This window comes from Dermochelys coriacea, chromosome 4 (assembly GCF_009764565.3).
Source record: "Dermochelys coriacea isolate rDerCor1 chromosome 4, rDerCor1.pri.v4, whole genome shotgun sequence".
In the NCBI taxonomy this organism is placed as follows: Eukaryota; Metazoa; Chordata; order Testudines; family Dermochelyidae; genus Dermochelys; species Dermochelys coriacea.
Window position 1 is genome coordinate 55,127,774 of NC_050071.1, and position 16,082 is coordinate 55,143,855.

A 16,082-nucleotide genomic window follows, 5' to 3' on the forward strand; every position below is an offset into this window, starting at 1 on the left:
GCCAGTCTAAACAGTATGTTTTTAATAGTAAATAATGTTTCTTTATAAAGATACATATGTAATGCATATCAAATATAATTCATTCTTACACAGCTGGACACAAAATGTCTAACTGTAATTTAAAATGAAAACTGCAATGAAATAAAAAAAAGTTTCCAGTCGCTTGTTCCAATGTAGTACATGGCTAAACCCCTAATAATATTTTATTTAAAATACTCCAAATGCTTAAAAATATAAATGAAATATGAAACAATGAAGCATCCAGAACTCAGGGAATGGCAGGTGACTTCCACAGCTCATTCTAACTGTCTACATAAGTAGCCCCCATAGCGATAGTATGAGTGCCCGAACTTTCTTTAGAGAGGTTTAAATTTCTCTTGGGGGTAGCATATGTGTCTACATATTTATTTTTATTGGAACCATAGCTTCAAGGGCATCAGAATTATTCTGTGTCCTTCTGGTTTCAGCACTGGCCATTTTATGTGTTTGTCTTTCTGTTAGGCTTAGGGATTACTAGTAGTTGCCCAATTTATATTAAGAGATTGTGAAAAATATTTTGCTTTATAATTTTGTTTCTATTTTGCGTATTCTGATTAAGTAATTCTCTTCCTCCCCCGTCATCTAAAGCAGAAATAAAAATAATTTGTGGCTGGAGTTGACATCTTCTTACTCTACATATTGGCTGCCTTGAATCGTACTAGTTTGGATGACAAAAAATGTTTTTTATTGCTGTTAATTCTGCAGCATCAATATGACCATGGAAGAGCAAGCTGGATTCTATTCTACCTCTGCATCTTCAATAGCAGGATTCAGTTCCTTTCACCAGTTTGCTATGGGGGACCAAAGAAGATGCCAGTGTAGAGTGATGTGGACTCCCCTTCATTCAAAATGTAACTGAGACCGCCAACTAACTTGACGTTAGCTGAAGAGCAGTCCACAGATTGTAGTAACTATTGATTACTACTAATTTTGGCTGGATTTGAATTTTTGCTGTGGAGTTTTCCAGGCAACCATTTTCCTTGTCAGTATTTCAGTTTTGAAGGTCTTGCCTTCAGAAGACTGTTGAGAAAAGAGAGTTTCCTTTTTGTTCTATATGAAAAAAGTTCTCTCCCCTTTCCTAGTGTATTAAGACACTTTCCAGTTCCTTTGGACTTCTGCGTATAGATTGTTCTGCTAAGAATGGTCTAAGCATCTTGTGCGTGGAACAAAATTTGTTCTCCAATATGAAATCTGCCTTTGGAGATTCCACTTTTGGAGTTTGCTCTGCTGCACAGACAGAAAGAGAGGTTAAAAGGTATAAATGGCAGTTAGGCATTCAATTCCCACTAAGTGCAGTTGGTCTAACTCTGGATCAAATACCTCAACAGATATATCCTATACCTCCAGTAACACATCTATAGAAAGAAGCTCTTTGGCCTTACACTCATAACCCTCAGTTCCTGATTTTATTTTTCAGCTTGTTGTTGGCCCTAGAATCCCTGGTGTCTCACTGGAATTAATTAGTTCTATTTTTATTATTTTTTGGCAGTCTAGAAATTAGTAATGGAATTATGGTTGGTTGGTACATTAGAGTATTAAGCTTTCATTTTGAAATATAGAAGCTTCTCAAATACTTCTAGGGCTTTAGAAATTCTGTGTGTCTGAAATCCCATAAATATGTCTCTCATAGATCAACCTCAGCTTCCTATTGTTTCTACAGGACCACTGTTGAAGGGATGTAGTCTTTGTTTGCCCCCATCCCTGAGTCCATTCAGACAGAAAGAGGCCACATGAGGGCCTGCAGTGTGGATGTGTTACTTTCTCTGGTGCTCACCATCTCTGTGCTGTCCACATGACTCTGGCTGCCAAGCAAAACTCCTTTGTACCATCCAACTCAGGGTTTTCAGCCTTGAGCATAATCTCCTCAGCATCTCAAGAGGAGAAAAGGAGTATATGGGGAATGAGCTAATAGAGGAGCAGCTAAAGGCATTTGCACCATTTCGTACTACTTCAAGGAGGCCTCAGTGGTGTTGGATCAGCCAGTTTTAACACACCTGAGAGTCTGTCTCCTTTATCTCATTACTTTGGTGTTTACACCACCTCTTCTGCCGAGGGAGACCATCGCTCTTATTATTGGTAACTTTTAAACTGAGGAGACTTCTATCCCATTCTTCACAAGAAAGAGAGAGTCCATACTCTCTCTCACAGAGAGGGCTCTGCTGTGAGAACCTTAAATACTTCCTCTTGCACTGAAATCCCAGTTGAAACTTGATTTAAAGCTCATTGAAGTCAGTGGAAAGAGTCACATAGACGTCAATGCTCTTTGGATCAGATTCTTGGTGGCCATGACAACTTGCCCCTCCTTGTATTTCTGTGTGCTTGGTACAGTCAGTCATCTGTGGCTGATGAATCCTATTAAGATTGGGTTAGTGAGGGGATCATGAGTAGAAGCAGACCTAGAAACAGCAATCACAATTTTCTGTGGCTCCAGGGGCACAGTAGCAAAATGTATTGATAGTGTTTAGAAACTAAAACAATAAAATACATTGATAACCATTAAAAAAATAAAGCCATCCCATATTGAGGCCCTAGGTCTCCTTCACGGGAGAATTATTGATACCCTTTTGTTTGATGAATGAAGCTAGTCCAGTCCCAGAACCTGACAAGAGACTTTCAGTAGTCTTCCTTCAATTGTTAAATTTTACTTTAGATGTTCTAAAAGCCCCAGCAATGAAAATTAAAGAACAATTAGGAAATTACAGCAAAGCTGACTGATTTGGACAGTTGTGGGTCATATTGAGCAATATAGGGAGGACAGTTGATTGCAGGAAGTCTAAAAATACACTCTGTGAGGTGATACACTTCTACAAAGTATCTGGAGTGTCTAGGAAATCAATAAATGCTTGTGATGTCCAAGTACTAGGACTTCCATTTGCCAGAAAGGACTCTGCTCTCAGAACCTATATAGAAGAATTACTGAAGCTTTGGTTTAAGATGTTTTGGAATAATTTATATTGAAAATGATCCTTACCTCCTGTGATCTTTTAGGCTAGCCAATATCTAGGATTCTGATATAATTCTGAAGACCATAGGGGAAAAAAAGCCAGTTGTTGTTGTTCTCCCTCCCCCTTTGTTGCTGGAGGGAAAGCGTGTGCACACACTTCCATCCCTGATTACTTAGAGGATGAGCAAAGATTCCTTTCCTTTCTCAAACCTGATCTGATAAAAGTGTTTGTGATATAAGATAACTGAGACCACACCAAAAAGAAGTTGGGAAAATTTGTTTTGTTTTTTGACTGAAAAATGCTTTTGTGTCACAAATCTCTACATCATGTGAGCAGCTGGATTTATGCCAGAAATTCTCAAACTCTTTTATAGTGCAGATCTCAAAATAGAGGCACAGAGAAGCACAAATTGATCATAAAACTGCTTAAACAGCTGGAAACTCCCTGAACCGCAGGAGAACTGTCAGCTGACAAAGGCAGGCCTATGATAGCCCCTCATGGTGCCCTACAATCTTCCTGCTCTCCTTCCTCCATCCCACTCCCCGCCCCAGTATAGGAGGTGGGGGAGGAGGAAGGGGATTCCAGGGCAGCCTTTGTGCTTTGGTGCTGGTGGCTGGCAGAGTGTAGCAGGTATACTGAGTGACAGGTTTCAGAGTAGCAGCCGTGTTAGTCTGTATTCGCAAAAAGAAAAGGAGTACCCGTGGCACCTTAGAGACTAACAAATTTATTAGAGCATAAGCTTTCGTGAGCTACAGCTCACTTAGCTCACGAAAGCTTATGCTCTAATAAATTTGTTAGTCTCTAAGATGCCACGGGTACTCCTTTTCTTTTTAGGTATACTGAGTGTTGCTTTGGCACACCTGGAGGTCTAGCTCCGTAACTCTACAGGGCAGTCATCATTCATCCCTACTTGAGTTTCATATACATTCTACTTGATAATGCAATGTCCTCATAAAGCTTCTCTCCAGGCCTTTTAATGTGTCTCCTTTGCCAACCTCCTACTGTTCCTTTTTTCATGCTGCCTTCTATGCCTGGAATAGCAAGTTCCTTTCCTCTTTTCCTTCAAGCTCTTCTAAAACTGCATCTGTTCTGTGTTCAGTTATCTCATTCTAATCTCACGGTGTGTCCTGTATTGAATCATACTGTGTTGTGCTGTCTTGTGTTGTTTGGACTGTGAAAGATTTTTAGGGCAAGAATGTATGTGGAATAGAGTCCCTATATTACATTACCAGGTTTGCACATGCAGAGGCTCTCATGCCACCACACATGTAATATAAAATGGGGGGGGGGAGCCCAAAGGGGGTATTATCCTTTGTTTTGTCGTCTGAGTGCATAGCACAGTGCTTTGAAATGTACAACAGAAAGGCCAGTAGTCCAGCTGTAAGGTTCATTTTGCTGGAGGGATGGTAGCTTTGAAGGCTTGTCTAGGCCATTGTTTTTTATTTGTTATTTGTAAGGCAACGCTTTGGAGCTCATAGAAGTCTTTACTTGGTCCTCCACCTGGTAATGACTGTTCACTGCGCAGCAGTCTGAAAGAATGGGAGTCTGCGGAGGTAATTTTAGTTAGAGATCTGAGTTCCTTGCACTGACTCTTGTTCCTAGAATATACTGCTGTTATTGACCCATACTTGTGCTTTGTCCGTTGCTGTTTGTATAGATCCTTTTATATTCTGGACCTGAGTTGAAAGGGCAGGCTGTTTGTGCCTTAATGTAGACAAGGTCTTGGTGGTGCACTGTGACATATGTTGAGGTTTGCTGTTTTGACCTACATTAATTGTAAATCACATAAATGAAGTTTGACAATATGTTGGTCTGAGGAGCATGTGTATTTTCTGAAAACAGAATCTCAAATATGTGAAGCTACCAAAATAGTTATGAACAAACAAAATGCCATTTGCAACATGTGATCAGTTGTAGAGCAAGTTCCCATCTCCAAAAGATTTCTCCCTGCTCTGAAATTGTTAATGGGGGTGCAAATGCCACCGCAGTCTTGCCTTATCTTCCTCATTGTGATGAAGTCAGAAGTAAATAACTGTCGCTTGGAAATAGGGTGGCTTAAAGGGACAGTCCTGTATTTAAGCCCTCCTGCAGATGTCCTGATTTTTCTTAAAAATGGGCAAATTGTCCCATATTTTCTGTCTCCCTTGCATCCCAATCTCCAGTGATGAGTGGGGGAAGTCCAGTGGCCAACAATGGGGGTGGGTGTGCAAGGCTGGTGGCAGGGCGAATATGCAGTGTGCAGCGCCAGCCGCTCCCCCTGCAGATCCGTCAGCACGCCCGCCCCCGCTGCATGCCGGCTCTCGGCCAGCAGGGCCCCACTCCCTGTCCTGTTTCTGGCTGCAGTGGCTGGTGAGTGTGGGCAGGTGCCAGGCGGCAGCCAGTTACATGTCACTTCTGCTGTCCACCCATTGGTCCTTTACGTGCTTCTCCTCTCGCTGTTCTCTCTCTGCTTTGCCCCTTCACCACCCCAGCCCCACTGCTCCTCCGTATCGCTCCCAGCAGGGTGCATCCCGCTCCCAGCGCTGTGTGGAGAACCAGCCCTGGTCAGAGCGCTCAGCTCACCAATAACCTGGCTGGCAATCTCCTTCCTTCCCCCACTGTCTCTGGCTGGGCCAGTGCCCCGGGAAAGCCCAAGACCCTCTGGCCTGGGGTGCTGGCCAGGAGGAGCCGAGCCCTGCATGTGCCAAAGCCCTGCACAGTGCTGGCATGGGGAAGCTCTTTTCCCCTCAGCTAAGCTCAGTGGCGGGGGTGGGAAACTATTTCCAGCCTTTCAGAGTAGCAGCCGTATTAGTCTGTATTCACAAAAAGAAAAGGAGTACTTGTGGCACCTTAGAGACTAACAAATTTATTAGAGCATAAGCTTTCGTGAGCTACAGCTCACTTCATCGAATGCATCCGATGAAGTGAGCTGTAGCTCACGAAAGCTTATGCTCTAATAAATTTGTTAGTCTCTAAGGTGCCACAAGTACTCCTTTTCTTATTTCCAGCCTGTTCACACCCTGAACCTGCAGGCTCCACAGCAGCACCCAGGGTGAGGTCTTAGCACCCTCTTCGCCTGCCCCCTCCCTCTGGGTCCTGCCCTCAGGGAGCCGGGGATTGCTCCATCTCCTAAGTATCCTCCTCTGAAGCAGCTTCCATCCCTTCCCTCCCACCCAATACTGAAAGGCTGCTGCTGGCCATATTTGTGAACCCTGGCAGAAATCTGGGGAGGGGGGCATAGAATATCAGGGTTGAAAGGGACCTCAGGAGGTCATCTAGTCCAATCCCCTGCTCAAAGAAGGACCTAGTCCCCAACTAAATCATCCCAACCAGGGGTTTGTCAAGCCTGACCTTAAAAACCTCTAAGGAAGGAGGCATGTAACCCTGCGTTCCCCACTCCCCCAACGTGTTGCCTTGGGAAGACGGGTACCAGGAGAGGCGGGTCTGTCCTGGGGGCCCAGCCAGGCATGGAGGGCGGAGAGCGCTGAGCAGAGAGGGTTGGGTCGGTTGGTCATCTTTTGTGTGATAGAGGTGTATGGGAGTGTGTGTGTGTCACCCCTCCCTGTGTGTGAGTGTGGGGTAGGGATGTTTTTGTCACCCCTCCCCCGAGTGAACCCTAAAGTCTTAAAGATAAGCTAAATATAAAGAATCCAATTACGCAGTATTTCTTTTTAACAGGGGCTCAGTCAACTTGATGTTAATATGAACGTTTGCACGATTGATAGCTGTTGAACTCACTTGAATACGAGTAATTTTACCAGGTGTCCTGTATTCAGCACAGGGAAATATAGTCACCCTACTTGGAAAAATGTTTCTTAAAACCTTTCAATATTGTAGTCTGAAATAGTGGTTGATAGTAGTGGCCTGTCAATATATTGTAACTGACAGGGAGCATGTTATGAATGTCCTGACTAAAAGATAGAAACTATTTTTTGAAGTTTGTAATCAAAATGAAATGTTATATACTGTACCAGGTTCCTACTTGCTAAATGTTTGCATATATGAAGAAATAACAATTTCAGGTTCTTCCTAAAATTTTACTTCTACCAAATATACAAACTTTGGTTTTCTCCTAAATGAAGTTCTCATATATTTAAAAAAAAAAAAAAAAAAAGGAACTAAGTAGACATGCAGTTCTTCATTGCTTATATATGCTGGGTTGGTTTGTTTGGGGGTGGGTGGGTGGTTGGGGAGGATTTGCCTCTTTTGCTTCATTCGGTTTGTGTGTTATATACCCAGATTGTAAGCTCTTTAGGCAAAGACCTTGTATTTTTATGTATCTGTAAAACACTTAGCACTTTGCTGGTACAAAACAATAAAAGTAAATAAATTCAAGAGCTGTACAAAACTATCACTTAGTTTCTATCCATAAGCAAAAATTTTTTTTTTAAGTTACGGACAGATAAGCTACTTTCCATGTGTGAGCAGCACTCTTTTATAAGTGTCAAATAAGGCATACAGTGAAATGCATATATCTTAGTTAGAGGCAAAAAGTCATTCCTTTTCCCCATTTTTTAAAATTTAATATCTAAAAGAAATTAATCAATGGAAAATATTAAATTCTTTGTAAGAGATATTAAAAGGTACAGCTTAAATTTCCATGCTTAAAAATACGGTGTTTTCAAAAATAAAAAAAGAATGTTTCAGAAATTATTAGCTATAAAGAACTCTTAGCTTAATATTTCAATAATCTGCTTTTTAAAATTCAGAACATTTTCTGCTCCAGTTCTTAATGTTGTTTAACCATGAAGCAGTCTTAATTGTTTTAATGGAAATCTGCTGGTTAGTACAAATACTGTGTGTTGCAAGGTTTCAGAGTAGCAGCTGTGTTAGTCTGTATTCGCAAAAAGAAAAGGAATACTTGTGGCACCTTAGAGACTTACAAATTTATTTGAGCATAAGTTTTCGTAAGCTACAGCTTACTTCATCGGATGCATTCAGTGGAAAATACAGTGGGGAGATTTATATACACAGAGAACATGAAACAATGCGAAAGCTTATGCTCAAATAAATTTGTTAGTCTCTAAGGTGCCACAAGTACTCCTTTTCTTTTTGCGAATACAGACTAACACGGCTGCTACTCTGAAACTATCATACACACTGTAAGGAGAGTGATCATTTAAGATGAGCTATTATGGGGGGGGCAGGGGGAGAAAATCTTTTGTAGTGAAATCAAGGTGGTAATAGCTCATCTTAAGTGATCACTCTCCTTACAGTAAAAAGAAAAGGAGTACTTGTGGAACCTTAGAGACTAACAAATTTATTAGTCTCTAAGGTGCCACAAGTACTCCTTTTCTTTTTGCGAATACAGACTAACTCGGCTGCTACTCTGAAACCTCTCCTTACAGTGTGTATGATAACACCCATTGTTTCATGTTCTCTGTGTATATAAATCTCCCCACTGTATTTTCCACTGAATGCATCCGATGAAGTGAGCTGTAGCTCACGAAAGCTTATGCTCAAATAAATTTGTTAGTCTCTAAGGTGCCACAAGTACTCCTTTTCTTTTTGTGTGTTGCAAGTCAGTATGATGATGCTGACAGAATGTGGTTTGAACATAATGAAATTTACATTCTGAAAGCTTTTGCTTGTAACACATATAAATAACAAAAAATGTGCTTTAGGGAAGCAGTTGGCACTGTAGGCATCTTGCACAGAAGCTAACTACAAGTTTGCACTCTATTTACAGTTAGAACTGAAGTCTAGAGCCACAATACAGCCACACAAGACTTCTGTGACTGCTGTATAGGCTTAAGATTTCTGTAACCAAATGAAAAATTTCAAGCATTCAAAACATGCACAGAGAGGACCCCATAATGTATTACATTTAATTCCAGTGCCTGGTCTGCCACAAACTTAACAGGGTCAGCAGACAAAACACACAATCAAAGCAACTTTAAATAAAAAAATCTGATTTTTTTAAAACAATTTAATACTAATGAAGGCTAATTATGCAAAAGTTGGTATGTACAGTAAAACCAAATGACTTGTTAGAAAGCAGAATTTTTTTTTACTATACTCTTTACAGAGGCTACTAAAAGGCAATAATCTACTTTTTATTGCCAATATATTTTAGTTATTTTAATATCTTCATGAAGGCAGTGGGCCTGATTGTGTGAGTAAAGGTTGCAGGATTAGTCCCTTTGAATGACTCTAGCAAATAGCTTTGTTCCCTTCATTTATACAAAAAATAAGGGGGAGGGAAATACTTCACTTGAAGCATTTTGTTTTACTGCCTGCTATATTGCCATCACTGGAACTATGCCCCGGGTGGTTAGGGTGGTGGGGTTGGGCCTGTTATGTAGGATGGCATTTTCTAGACTTCTCCATACAGTTCTGCCAATGCACTTTCATCCTGACTTGCAGCAAACCTACTGTTAGACTTTTCCTTACAAGAGCCATAGACTATTTGAACAAGAAATGTACTTGTTGGTTCTCCTTTATTTTCTGAAATGAACTGATAACGGGCAAGACTGAGAGGGACATATGAATGCTTGAAACCCCTCTCCTTCTGCCCAATGTTTCCTCCTCTGTGCAAACTGGAAATTGTCTTCGTCCTGTAAAGATATAATGATGGTTAATATGGCTAAATATAAACTAACCACAAGAAAATTTGTAGTTAAAGTTCTTGCCTAATTTTTGTTTTTATCAAAGCTGATAACTGACAGTAAAAGTCATCGGGTCTTGAAGTTCTTCTCAAATGTTAATGAATTAAGCCTTGCCGTGTCCCTGTGCTGTGTGTAAGCAGCATTATCCCATTTTGGATTTTCCTGCTAGCTCTGCCACTGATCTGCCGCATGGGAGTGATACTCCCTCACAACCCTGGGTACCACCTCATCTTCACCTAGTCTTGCCTGTGTCTGCTGTGGATCAGCTCCTCTGGCAACAAAAGCTCTGCCTTCCCACGCCTCCACAGGCTTTGCCTCCTCTGTGAAGGGTAGTGAATGGAACACAACCATCCCTGAATCTTCAGAGCATTACCTGTAGTATACAGCCCCTTATCCACTGAACTCTGTACAGAGTTACCAGGCCTGCTGTTCCCAAAGGAAGAGTATACACCAGGTGGTAAGATTCAGCTCAGGACCACCACTTTGCTTAACACTCCAGCACGGAGATGTATTTATAGTGAAAAGAATAAGTGTGAAAGTACAGAGATTCAATTGAGAGTGACAGGTTTCAGAGTAGCAGCCGTGTTAGTCTGTATTCGCAAAAAGAAAAGGAGTACTTGTGGCACCTTGGAGACTAACAAATTTATTAGAGCATAAGCTTTCGTGAGCTACAGCTCACTTCAAATGCATACGATGAAGTGAGCTGTAGCTCACGAAAGCTTATGCTCTAATAAATTTGTTAGTCTCTAAGGTGCCACAAGTACTCCTTTTCTAATTGAGACTGAGTAAGAATATTGGACACAAACAGTTACGTACAGAACAAAATCATAGCACACTTTCCAGCTTTCCAAATTAGCTAACAAGTTAACCTCCTGTCTAAAGAAGATTGTCTCATTCAAAGTTCTCTCCAGCGTTTTCAACCAACCCTGGTTGAGGCTTTCATGAAGCAAATTCTCTGTCTGTGTACTTCCTAGGTGAAGGATGACAGGGTAGATCCTTTGTCCTCCAGACTACTAGAGCAAACCTTTGATATGCACCTCCAAATAGGCTCATCCCTATCCCCTTGTTACCCTCCACCCCCACTGCTGTTTGCTTCTTCCTCTTACTTTTCTCTGTCTCTCTGAAGTTTCCACAATTCCTCATTAGCATTTGGCTCAAACTGTGAGAGAAGCCCCATTGTGAACCATACAATACTTAATTTACAAGTAAACAACTAGATAGATAAACACTTTAGAAAATCTCTTTCACCTTCACCTTTGCTCCTGTGACCAGTCCTTAGACATAGACCTTAAGAACATAATTTTCAGTTTAGATATATAACTCCTTACACAACATCTATACATGCTGGCCAGCGTGGCTTTTAGTTGAGACCTCACGTGGCACTCTTTGGTGAGCTAGAATGTGCGTAGTGGACCTAAGAGATCCCTGTAACCCCTCTGCGCCTGTTTGCAGGTTGGCATTAAGAAGTTTTAGTCACAGTGGGTAAGTCGTCTTTCTGTGCCTGAGTTTTCCCCTCTGAAAATGGAGATAGTTATACTTGTCTGTCTTTTGTAAAGTGCATTGAGAGCTATGGATGAAAAGTGCTATGAAAGATCCAAATCAGTGTTTGCCCGCTACTTTAGTTGTATTGAATTCTATAAATTCACTGGCTTAAAAGTGGAGTGGTGAATCAGGCCAATAAGTTCTCTTAATTTATTTTAAGGACCAACAGACTAACTTCATATCAAGTCAAAATTACTTTTGTAAGTACTTTAAAGATGATGTAATTTATCTGGAATATCAAATGCCACAAAATTACCTTTTGCTCAGTGTGTGTCCTCTAAGGGGAGGATTGCTGAGCAAGGAAAGAGTCCAGAGTCATAATCTTGGCTTCCATTGTGCCCACTGAGGTAGTGGTCTTCAAAGCAGTTAGCTGAGGGGAAAAAAAATCTTTGGATCTTGTCATCATGAGGTTGACATGCTATTTTCCCCCTTTATCCATTCACTTTTTGAATTAACTTCTTGGCAACAGATTGAGATTCTTTCAGGAGAAATTTGGCTGATATTGAGCAGCAGGGTCACAAGGCCTAAGTCTGTTTAGTATGTTTTTATTTTTACTTTTTACCATATTTGGGCTTCCAAATTTTAGATAAAATGACCTATTTTGGTCTCAAGTGCTCTGTAAAAGTTACAGACTTTAGTTGTACCACCCCATCCCTCTCCACCTCATCCTCTGTGCCTCTTGAAAACTCAACTAGTTCAAATGCTACAGGGAAAAGCAGCTTAAAACTCTGAGACAAAGGTGTATTGAAAAGCTTTGTAAAAAAAAAAAAAAAGCCAAATCAAATAAACCATTCACAGACCCAAATCATGAATAGTTGTATGTACAGTAAGAAAAGATGAATACATTTTAAAAAATTACTTCAACACCTGAATTCAGGCTTCTGTTTTTTTTTCTTGAAGCAGTTGAGAAGACTGTGAATCACTAAGTAATGTAGTGAATAAAACATCCAAAATTTCTGGTTGCTTGTGATATTTTCAAGTGCTTCAGGAGAAGATAGGAAGTTGATATGGCAGCTATGGCAATTGAATGGGATACAGGAGACCTGATTTAGATTCCTTGGCTGCAGACTTCCAGTTATCTTGGGCAAGTCACATAATCTCTCTCTGCATCAATTCATCACCTGTAAAATGATGATAGTACTTCCCTACCTTTATAAGAGTTTTGTGTCTTTAAAAACAGTCACATATTGTGGTGATAAGTATCTGAAAAGATAGAAAACAGAACTGTGGACTTGAAAAGAAAGGATTTTGCTTGCCATTTTAACACTTTTCAGAGTAGCAGCCGTATTAGTCTGTATTCGCAAAAAGAAAAGGAGTACTTGTGGCACCTTAGAGACTAACAAATTTATTTGAGCATAAGCTTTCATGAGCTACAGCTCACTTCATCGGATGCCTTAACATCTTAACACTGTTTTACTAACATATTTTATATTTGATGTGTAAATGAGGTAAATGGAGATTTTAAAACTGTTTAATAACTTTGAAGTCTGATAATTATAAACTGTAAATGTTAATTGAAATTTATGAATGTAATATTCTACGCTAATTAGCAAATTACACTGATAAAGTACCAGGTAGCATAATGAATTCAATACATGTCGTTGGCATGACTTCATTAGAAATTGTGCTTGTGCTAGTTGTAACAATCTTGGAGTTCATTTAAATAACAAACCAGTGAATGAGAAAGGAATATAACTTTCATAAAACAAACTGGAGAGCTTCTGTAGTGAGCTGCTGCACACAGACATGCGGTGTTCCCAAATCTCGCCTCTAGGGCAAGCCTCCAAATTTCCTTACTCACAACACTGCTCCTGTGAGAGTGTTTCCACAGTCTTTCATAAATGTATCTCTATACTAGTGTGGCTGAATTTATAACTTTTTATGAGCTACCTTGGGAGCTTATTTTAGATAAGATGATATCTTCACCCTGTTTTGGTTCTCTGTTTTGCAGTAGTTTTGTTCTGTGATGGATAGTAGAGAAAACTGATTAGTGCTGTGATTGATACTTCAGCATGTCAAGGGACTGGTATAATGGGCTGCCATTGGGACTGCACTGTGAAACCACACACAGATTACCTCATCTCATTAGATGATTGAAACCTTCATTGAGTCTACAAGATTGCACAGCTTTCAGATGTACTGCAGTTGGCAATTGCTGCTAAGAATGCTTTCAGTTTCCTTTGGGATAACGCTGAAATGGTGATTTTTTTGTTGTTTTTTGTTTTCGATAAAAGTCACAGCTGCTGGATGCCAGTACAGAATGTTCCATTTAATCTTATTTTAAAGTAAGGTTCTGAATTATGGAATGAATTTAGCTTTGAAGTCGATGTCAGAGTTGTTTGTGTTAGATCTATTTAACATGCTTAGCCACTGCCATTTCATGATTCTGTAGCAAGAGTGCCATAAAGAGCACATTCTTGTTTTGCGTACTCTGTATTCCTGAAACAAAGGGTGAAGCAACAGGTGTATCATCACTGGCAGCAGTAGCCTTGGTCTAAGATATAGTTGATCCTCTGATGCTCTGTTTTGTGTTGACTAAGGGACATAACTCATAATAGACAGCACTCTGCAATACCCAGCTGTCTTGTTTTGGGATAGTGCAGCTGGCTGCACATGCAGATGTGCCTAGAAAAGATGGCTTACAGAGAGCCCATTTAACCCATTGTTTACTGTTGCTAAAGGGAGCTCATTAAAATGCAGGTTTCAGAGTAGCAGCCGTGTTAGTCTGTATTCGCAAAAAGAAAAGGAGTACTTGTGGCACCTTAGAGACTAACAAATTTAATTAAATTTGTTAATTTGTTAGTCTCTAAGGTGCCACAAGTACTCCTTTTCTTTTCATTAAAATGCAGTGTTTAAATAAAAATAAATATGGCTTATACATTATTACTTGGAATATTTGAGCCCCGCTAGGGCAATAAGCCAAACTGAAAAATTTGTTGTAGTGCAAGAACTTGCATGCTACAATATTGATATTGTACACCTTATCAAAATTATGTTCAGCAAGTTGGCCTTTCTCTGCTTAAGCTGTCAACAATTATCCTTTTGTTCAGAGAAGACATGCAGCGAAAGAGATGTGAGGTAAGTGGTGGTTTTGCTATTCAAAATTCAATAGAAATAATATTTGGACTATATGCTGCATGTTTTGAGCAGCTGGTTGATGTCTGTTAAGATGCTGCTTAACAATAAGTGCTATGCAACGTTAGTAAGCACATATGCACTTGTAATGAATAACAGCAGTGAGACTACAAAACAGATTTCCTATTAGTGTGGCAATGAAATCTCTGAGATTGACATACTGTCTAAGGTATTTCTAAGGCATCTATCTTTGTTTTGTATAAGTGCTGATCACATAAGCAGTGTTTGTTTGTATAAAGATAATTTAGAACAAAGTCAAACACTAAAAAACAATCAGTGAGCCAATTTGTCAAGATGATAAAAGAACAGAGATCCTAACGTGAATATTTTTTATTATTCTTGCATGTATTCTACCAAAAATCCAAATAATGAATCATATGCAAGTGGATGTTAAAGACACATAGACTACATTTCAAATATGAGTATAATCAGGAGCACTTGCCTTCAGGAAACATCAAAACAAGAGTGGCTAGATCAGGGGTCAGCAACCTTTGGCATGCGGCCCATCAAGGTTATCCACTGGCGGGCCGCAAGACATTTTGTTTATGTTGACCATCCACAGGCACGGCCCCTGCTGCTCCCAGAGTTCTACAGAATTCTATACATAAACAAATTACGCAAATCGTATAAGGCTCTAAATACTGTCCTTTTGGTCAATCAGTGTTTAACTGCATAGTTGCATACAGTAGACAGAAATTAATTACTTCCCAGTAAAGTATCCATTATGTGTAGGTATGTGAACATTTTGCTGGTCATGTTAAATGTTCAATCTACCATTCTAGTTATTGAACATGTGAAATAGCTGATGCAGAGTACCTATCTCGAGATACTTTTGACTCACAAGGAAGTTTGCTATGTCATGACATTGCTGAAAATCATGAGGCTCCCAAGCCAGATGGAATATCTGTTGCAATGTAGAGAATGCAGTTTCTTGAGTGACCATCTTAATTTCCCTGCTATGGATCCATTGGTCTAGGCCGAAGTCATAACTCATGGGTATTTCTAGCCAATCCATTGGGACAGAGCCAGTTTTTTTTTTTTTTAAATCTGTTTATTGACACAGGAAGCTCACTTTGAGGGTGTGTTTGCTGACCCAACATTCCTATTCCCAGTGTGTCTTCACAAAGCAAAGCAGATGTATTCTTTTCTGCTGTCTGTGGGAGAGCTTCTTGCAAGAGATTCCTTTTCATTGGAAATGAGTTTCTCTTTACTTTCGTCTGTGATAGGTATTCTGTCCCTGAAGGGCAGTACTTCCTACTGGTCAGTCCTCCGCATAACATATCATGGCCCTTCAAGAGTTTAGGGTGGTCTGATACACAAAGCCTGAGGATATATGGGGAGAGAAAAAGGGGGTTCTCATGAAGAAGGAGCATTTAGAATGAATCCTGATACTACAGTATCTTTAAGGACCTGGGACCTGTAGCTGTGCAGAGAGGGTGGGGGCTATCCAATAAGGAAAGAGCTGGGAGAAAGGGCCAGCATAACTGCTGCTTTCGGCTTCATAGCAGGGCAGATGCCTACAAACACGGAGAAGAGTAAGAAGGCTCCTGCAGGGTCCTGAGTTAGCAAGGAGCAGACACCAGCAGGAGAAAGCTGCTCTCCAGGAGGAGGGCTTGGGGATAATAATTGTGTGAATTACCCATCTCCAAGGTCTGGAGTTCCTGACATGAGGAGAAACGTAAGACAGAGAGAACTTTCAGGGGACTGGGAACAGAGCTTAGAGGGCAGGCATCGGATCCGATGAAGTGAGCTGTAGCTCACGAAAGCTTATGCTCAAATAAATGTGTTAGTCTCTAAGGTGGCACAAATACTCCTTTTCTTTTTGCGAATACAG

The 16,082-nt window shown here is 40.4% G+C and overlaps 1 protein-coding gene across 9 annotated transcripts in view; it reads left to right on the forward strand.

Annotated features, from left to right (window-relative positions):
- The window catches only part of GAB1 (GRB2 associated binding protein 1), a 151,990-nt gene that overhangs the window by 56,727 nt on the left and 79,181 nt on the right, over nt 1–16,082 (forward strand). Inside the window, exon 1 of one of the 9 annotated variants that reach the window (XM_043512952.1) lies at nt 13,093–13,398. The exons of the other annotated variants lie outside the window; for them this stretch is intronic. The gene's annotated coding sequence lies outside the window, so the exon portion shown is untranslated. Of the gene's footprint in view, nt 1–13,092; nt 13,399–16,082 lie in introns of those variants that run through there. 9 annotated transcript variants of the gene reach the window in all.